Genomic DNA, 7,897 nt, shown 5'->3' on the forward strand with positions numbered 1-7,897 from the left:
CTGTTCTTGAGTCGGTTGATACGTGACCTCAGACTTTGGTATCTTTTTCCCTACGGAAGAAGGTGGAAGAGAGAATGTCCGGAGTGCGTGGGGTCCTTGATTATGCTGGCTGCTTTGCCGAGGCAGCGGGAAGTGTAGACAGAGTTGATGGATGGGAGGCTGGTTTGCCTGATGGACTGGGCTTCAGTCATGACATTTTGTAGTCCCTTCTGGCCTTGGGCAGAGCAGGAACTGTGATACAACCAGAAAGAATGCTTTCTATGGAAAGTTCAAATAAAAAAGATTAGCTGAAGATGAGCAGCATCTTCACCTCGAGGGGATGGAGGAATTTAATTCCTTTCATTATCGGAGTGAGTAAACCTGATGGGCTTTGGTCTGAGATGATATTGTGGGACATGTCCTGGCAGAGATGGAGTCACTTTGCAATTTGGGTGAATTAGCTTCATTTGGACAGACACTGGACGGGAATCTGATTTTTTTGATCTGATTCCTGACTGTCTCTAAATGACATTTTGGGCCAGTAGATATTGCATTAGCACCCTCTAGTGCTGTTTCCCATTACTCTCACACCACTACACATACACAGATATATTCCCAGCATTTTAATAACGCATGTTTAGGCACTTTATCAGGATGATGGAGTTATTTATCCATGATGCTGCTCTCCTCTGTCACCGGTATCTGTACAGACACTGTCGCATTTGCTGTACTCCTTCCTCTGGGTTTCGAACCATATCGAGAGGTTCCAGCACAGAAACGGGGTGACGTTTGTGGAGACAGAGCAGAGTTAACATTTAAGGCGATCATCTTTTCTCAGAATCAGACGTGACTCTGGGGCGACACGGTGGCACAGTGGCTGGCACTGCTGCCTCACACCGTCGGAGACCCAGGTTCGATTCCGGCCTCGGGTGGCTGTCTGAGTGGAGTTTGCACATTCTCCCCATGTCTGCGTGGGTTTTCTTCGGGTGCCCCGGTTTCCTCCCACTCTCCAAAATGTGTGAGTTAGGTGGCTGGGCCATGGAAAAACTGTCCCTTAGTGCCAGGGGGACCAGCAGGATAGTTACGTGGGGTTATGGGGATAGTGTCTGGGTGGGATTGTTATCGGTGCAGACTTAATGAGGCAAAAGCCTCCTTCTGCACTGTAGATTCTATGACTTGGTGCAAGTTAAGAGAGAGCAGCTGGGAGAGGATAATAACAGGGTCTAGAGGTAGTTGAAAGTATAAATGAAGGCTCTGATGAGGCCATCTACCGGAAATGTTAACCCTGTTCCTCTGCATGGATGTGGCCTAATTGGCTGTGTAATTCCAGCACTTCCTGTTTTCATTTCACTATAACGTTTTGCATTGAACTCAGTGCTGCTAGTTATAAAATCCAGGATGCTGAAACTTTATTAACTACTTTCTCAAACTGCCTAGCTATTTTCAATGATTTTTCCACATATACCTCCACATCCCTCTGTTCCCGCAACCCCTTTAGAATTGTACACCTTATTGTATGCTGTCTTTCCTTATCTTCCTACCAAAATGTTTCACTCACACTTCTCTGCACAACATTTCATTGGCCATTATCCATCCATTGCATCAGCACGTCTATGTCCTCTTGATGGCAGAGAACCATAGAAACCCTGCAGTGCAGAAGGAGACCATTTGGCCCATTGGGTCGGCACTGATTCTCCGACAGGATCCCACCCACCCTGGACATTCTCTCCCCCACCTTCTTCCATCGGGAAAAAGATACAAATGTCTGAGGTCACGTACCAACCAACTCAAGAACAGCTTCTTCCCTGCTGCCATCAGACTTTTGAATGGACCTACCTTGCATTAAGTTGATCTTTCTCTACACCCTAGCTATGACCGTAACACTACATCCTGCAGTCTCTCCATTCCTTCTCTATGAGGTGTGTTTCTTCTAAATTAAATCAGTGTATTTATTACCTTTTTAATAAAACCAAACGATTTCTTAAATGTCTGCAGTGGCACTTAGACGTTCTGCTTGAAAATACTGATCTCCTGTCCGAAAAGAATGCAGTCTGTGATGCAGAATATAAATTGGTCACCAAAGGGCAGCACATTGGTTAGCACTGCTGCCTCACAGCCCCCGGTACCCGGTTCGATTCCAGCCTCGGGTCACTGTGTGGAGTTTGTACATTCTCCCCGTGTCTGCGTATTCCCCTGGGTGCTCCGGTTTCCTCCCACATCCAAAGATGTGCAGGTTAGGTTGAGTGGCCATGCTAAATTGGCCCTAGTGTTAGAGGATTAACAGGGTAAATATATAGGGTTACAGGAATAGGGCCTGGGTGGGATTGTGGTCGGTGCAGACTTGATGGACTGAATGGTCTCTTTCTGCTCTGTAGGGATTTTACGATTTTATTTATTTTATGAATGGTATGCTTTGTCTGTATAGCACACAAGAAACAACACTTTTCACTGTATGTTAATACATGTGACAACAATAAATCAAATCAAATCAGCTTATTTTATCCCTGTAACCCCACATATTTACCCCATTAATTCCCCTAATGTATACATCTTGGGACACTAAAGGACAATTTAACACAGCCAATCAATCTAACCTGCACGTCTTTAGACTGTGGGAGGAAACCTGAGTGCTCGGAGGACACAAACACAGGGAGAATGTGCAAACTCCACTCAGACAGTGACCCAAGCTAGGCATTGAACAGTAGCACTGCTGCCTCACAGTGCTGGCTCTCCGAGGCAGCAGTGCCAACCACTGTGCCACCGTTCCGCCCCATATCGATTGCTATCCTCCTCACAGCTCACGATATTTCCAAGTTCTGTGTCACCCGGAAATTTGGAAACTGTATCCTGCGCACTGGGCCTTAAACATAGATCAAGGAAAGCACTGGCCATTCAGGCTGGCCGGATTCTCCAGTCCCGCTGCAGTGAATGGAGATTTCACTGAGCACCAAATTCTCCATCCTCGCTTACAGCAGTGGTGGGCATGAGTGGCCAGGGAATTCTGTCCAACATCTTTGGCTGGAATGTAACCGCAGTTCACACCGGGCACCATCCCGCTGCAGTGAATGGAGATTTGGCTGGGTGCCAAATTGCCTGACTTTCTTGCAGTGAGATTGTAGCCTGAACGGCTGGTAAGATCACAGAATACTAGAGTGCAGAAGAGGCCCTTCAGCCCATCAAGTCCGCATGGAAGTTCCTGAACTGCTCACCTAACCCTCTTGCCAGCATGTCGCACCCTTCATCTTTGGTAATTTCTGTGTCCTCCAACAGCCCCTAGTTGAGAAAGTTTTGAGTCTGACAACACCAGGTTTAAGTCCAACCGATTTACTTGATAGTAAACTCACAAGCTTTTGGGGTTTGTCCCTTCATCAGGTGAATGGAGAGTTCTGGCCTCAGACAGAGCAGATAACAGCACAGACAGTTTACAGATTACTGATTAGAATGCGAGTCTTTACAACTAACCTGCTATTCAAGTCTTAAACAACAGGGATCTTGGGTTCATGTCGCACTATCTGTAACCCCCATGACTTGCCTGGGTTGCAAAGCCTCACTTACTGTACTGTCTGGAGACAATACACATCTCTGTAACCTGGGCTTAATGCTCCTTCCACTCACATTGGCAGCATCTTTAAGACTTGAAAAGTGGGTTAATTGTAAAGACTCGCATTCTAATCAGTAATCTGTAAACTGCCTGTCCTGTTGTGTGCTCTGTCTGAGGCCAGAACTCTCCATTCACCTGATGAAGGGACAAACCCCGAAAGCTTGTGAGTTTACTGTCAAATAAATCGGCTGGACTTAAACCTGGTGTTGTCAGACTTCTTACTGTGTTTACTCCAGTCCAACGCTGGCATCTCCACACCATGAGAAAGTTTTCCCAATCCCGGTCCTGAGATGGAGGGCATCTGTGGGCAAACTTCTGCCTCAAAGATTAGCATCATGTTTTGGTCGTTCTACCCACCGTGCACTGAGACTCAATGGGAAGAAGGCTGTGGAGGAAATGTTCTAGGAAGGGACACCACACCGCAACCGTGGGATTAAAAAAGCACAAAGCTAAACCTCACGCAAGAAAAGATACACAATTAGAAGAGGGAAGAGGCCCGTGGGCCCTATCCCTTCCAGTGGATTAGATACAATCTGCACCATGATGGATTTGACCTTGTTTATTTATTCTCGTTCAGGGAGTGACTGATAAAGCTCGCTCCTTGCAAGGTGAGAAAATAATCAGCAAAACTCCCCGTCCCCAAAGCCAATTAAGCAAATGAAAAGAAGTTTGAGGATACCAAAATGATTCAATTATGAGAAAACTGAAGCTGTCAATAAGAACATAAGAACATAAGAACATAAGAAATAGGAGCAGGAGTAGGCCATCTAGCCCTTCGAGCCTGCCCCGCCATTCAATAAGATCATGGCTGATCTGTCGTGGCTCAGTTCCACTTTCCCGCCCTCTCCCCATAACCCTTAATCCCCTCTCTTATCAAATACCCATCAACCCGCTTCTTAAAAATATTTAGCGAGGCAGCCTCCACCACTTCAACGGGCAGAGAATTCCAGAGATTCACCACCCTTTGAGTGAAGAAGTTCCTCCTCAACTCCGTTCTGAACTGCCCCCCCTTTATCTTGAGGCTGTGCCCCCTAGTCCTACTGTCTTTTTTGAGCGGGAAGAGTCTTTCCACCTCTATCCTATCCATCCCATTCATCATCTTATACATCTCAATGAGATCTCCCCTCATTCTTCTAAACTCTAACGAGTACAAGCCTAGTTTATTCAGCCTCTCCTCATAGCTCAACCCCCTCAACTCCGGCATCAGCCTAGTAAACCTCCTCTGCACTCCCTCCAAGGCCAATCTCAAAGAACAAACAAAGAACAAAGGACAACACAGCCCAGGGAAACAGGCCCTTCGGCCCAATGAGCCCACGCCACCATTTCAACATTGTGAGTCCCCTCTTCCATCCACGACCCTTGTCTGCGCTTATGGCACTCCACATTGGAAACCAGATTGAGGGGAGACTAATTTAGGGACAATTTGTTACACCAATCAGCCTAAGAGCACATCTTTGGGGTGTGGGAGGAAACCGGAGCACCCGGAGGAAACCCACGCAAGCACGGGGAGAATGCGCAAACTCCCACAGACACTGGCCCAAATCCACGTGTCTGCGCAGCAAACAGTGATAGTCACTGAGCTGTCGTGTTGCCCATCAGCTGGTCCAGTTTAAGCACACACTAACGACGTGAAGCACTAGGCCACTCTCGAAACATCCAAGAGCGGCCCTCGCACGACCCACCACGTGTATGCCCCTTGTTGGACAACAAGGCGGACTGAGGCACCTGTGGATTAAAAGAGAACAACAATCTCAGTTAGACTGGGAGTGAGAGCACCATGATGTAATTAATCATCCCTCCCTATACATCTTCACAGCATCACCCAATGATGGAACCTTGTGTGCTCGAGTCCTGAAACGGCAGTTTAATTAAATGTTCGGTGTGAGTTATCCCCACCTTTGGGCATTTTATTACCTGGTCCAAAGATTAAACATGCCTTTCTCCATTGTAAGCGTCATCAACTTCAGCAGTCTGTCCTCAAAACTCTGTAGATCTGCACTCATCCAATTTTTGTGGGACAGGGGTTTCACTGGCTGGCCAGCATTTATTGCCCATCCCTAATTGCCCTTGAGAAGGTGGTGGTGAGCTGCCCTCTTGAAAGGCCACGATGTGGAGATTCCGGCATTGGGCACGGTAAGAGTTCTCACACACTGGGTTAAAGACCAACAGGTTTATTTAGAATCATGAGTTTTCAGAGTGCCGCTCCTTCATCAGATGAATGGATAACTCCACTCCACCCACCCGATGAAAGAACAGTGCTCTGAAAGCTCGTGATTCCAAATAAACCTGATGCATTTTAACCTGGTGTTGTGAGACTTCTTACTGTTATTGAAATGCTGCAGTCCATGTGCTATGGGTTGACCCACAATGTTATAAGGGAGTGAATTCCAGGATTTTGATCCAGACACTGCGAAGGAACGGCGATATATTTCCAAGTCAGGATGATGAGTGGAGGGGAACTTGCCGGTGATGATGGCATTCCCAAATATCTGCTGCCCTTGTCCTTCTAGATGGAAGTGGTCAGCAAGGTGCTGCCTATGGAAGCTTGGGAGAGTTTCTGCAGTGCATCTTGTAGATAGTACGCACTGCTGCTACCGAGCATCGGTGGTGGAGGGAGTGGATATTTGTGGATGTGGTGCCAATCAGGCTGGATGCCCGGTCTTCGTTGGTGTTGGGCTTCTTGAGTGATGTTGGAGCTGCACCCATCCAGGCAAGTGGGGAGTATTCCATCACACAGCTGACTTGTGCCTTGTAGATGGTGGACAGGCTTTGGGGAGTCAGGAGATGAGTTACTTGCTGTCGGATTCTGGCCTCTGGTGGATCCCTGATTGTGATCGCTCCCCTACTGGTGCCTTCAGATGCCTTGGGCATCAGCTTTAGAATTCCCCCACTAAACCTCTGTGCCTCCCCCTCCCTCTTTAAGACATGAATTACAACCACCCTCTGTGACCAAACCTTTGTTTACTTGACCCAGTACCTCCTTATGTGAGTTGGCATATTTTGTTTTATAGTGCTCCTGTGAAATATCTTGCGATATCTCCTTACATTGAATTATAGACTCATAGAATCCTACAGTGCAGAAGGAGGGCGGCACAGTAGCACTGCGGCTAGCACTGCTGCTTCACAGCTCCAGGGACCTGGGTTCGATTCCTGGCTTGGGTCACTGTCTGTGTGGAGTTTGTACATTCTCCTTGTGTCTGTGTGAGTTTCCTCTGGGTGTTAGTTTCCTCCCACAGTCCAAAGATGTACGGGTTAGGTTGATTGGTAAAAAATTGCCCCTTAGTGTCCTGAGATGTGCAGGTTAGAGGGATTAGTGGATGGGTGTGGGAGTGTGGCCTGGGTGGGATTGTGGTCGGTGCAGACTCGATGGGCCAAATGGCCTCCTTCTGCATTGTAGGGTATCTATTTATTTTATACTCTATTTGGCCCATCGGGTCTATGCCGACCACAATCCCACCCAGGCCCTATCCCCACAAACCCATGCATTTACCCTAGCTAGGCCCCGTGGCACTAAGGGGAAATTTAGAATGGCCAAGTGCCAACCTTCAATGGCCAATTGAAGGTGCTAAATAAACATCAGTAATCACTGTAATTGTTGATTTGAGTCAGAGAGTTGGCCTGTGACTCAATAGGTTCAATGAAAGGATGCAGTGTTCCAGAGCCAGATGTTTTGTTGAGGTAACAGAGTGACTCATAAACTGTCCAACACTGCCAGATATGATGAAAATGGATCTTCTTTATCTCAGCCTGTTGTTTGTGAAAGAAAAATAACGCACATACTTCTGTGCTAGTTACGGAGCGAACTCACTAACAAACGCTGCCTGTAATACTGTTATGAAAATGCTGGGCAGTGGATAGTTGAAGAAGTCCTTTCTGTATAACTCGGAGCGAGATAGGGATGAGGAGTCAGATTTAGGAATAGGAGGAGGCCATCATTCACCTCCTTGATCCAGTCCCAGAATTTACTAGGATGATGGCATGACTTACTTCCACTTACTTGCCTTGATTCTACAACCCTTAAAAACCTTCGCCTAACTAAAATCCATCAGTCTAAAACCCCTCCCCCTCCCACCTCAATAGCTGTTTCAGATCTGAACTAGCCTATTTTAAAATCATAGAAGCCTACAGTGCAGAAGGAGGCCATTCTGCCCATCAAGTCTGCACCAACTACAATCCCACGCCGACCCTACCCTCAGTCCCCCTAACACAAAGGGGCAATTTAACATGGCCAATCCACCTAACCCGCACATCTTTTGAGCTATGGGAGGAAACCCATGCAGACACGGGGAGAATGTGCAAAACTCCACACAGACAGTG

Source organism: Carcharhinus amblyrhynchos, chromosome 22, assembly GCF_965287045.1.
Source record: "Carcharhinus amblyrhynchos chromosome 22, sCarAmb.v2.hapA, whole genome shotgun sequence".
In the NCBI taxonomy this organism is placed as follows: Eukaryota; Metazoa; Chordata; class Chondrichthyes; order Carcharhiniformes; family Carcharhinidae; genus Carcharhinus; species Carcharhinus amblyrhynchos.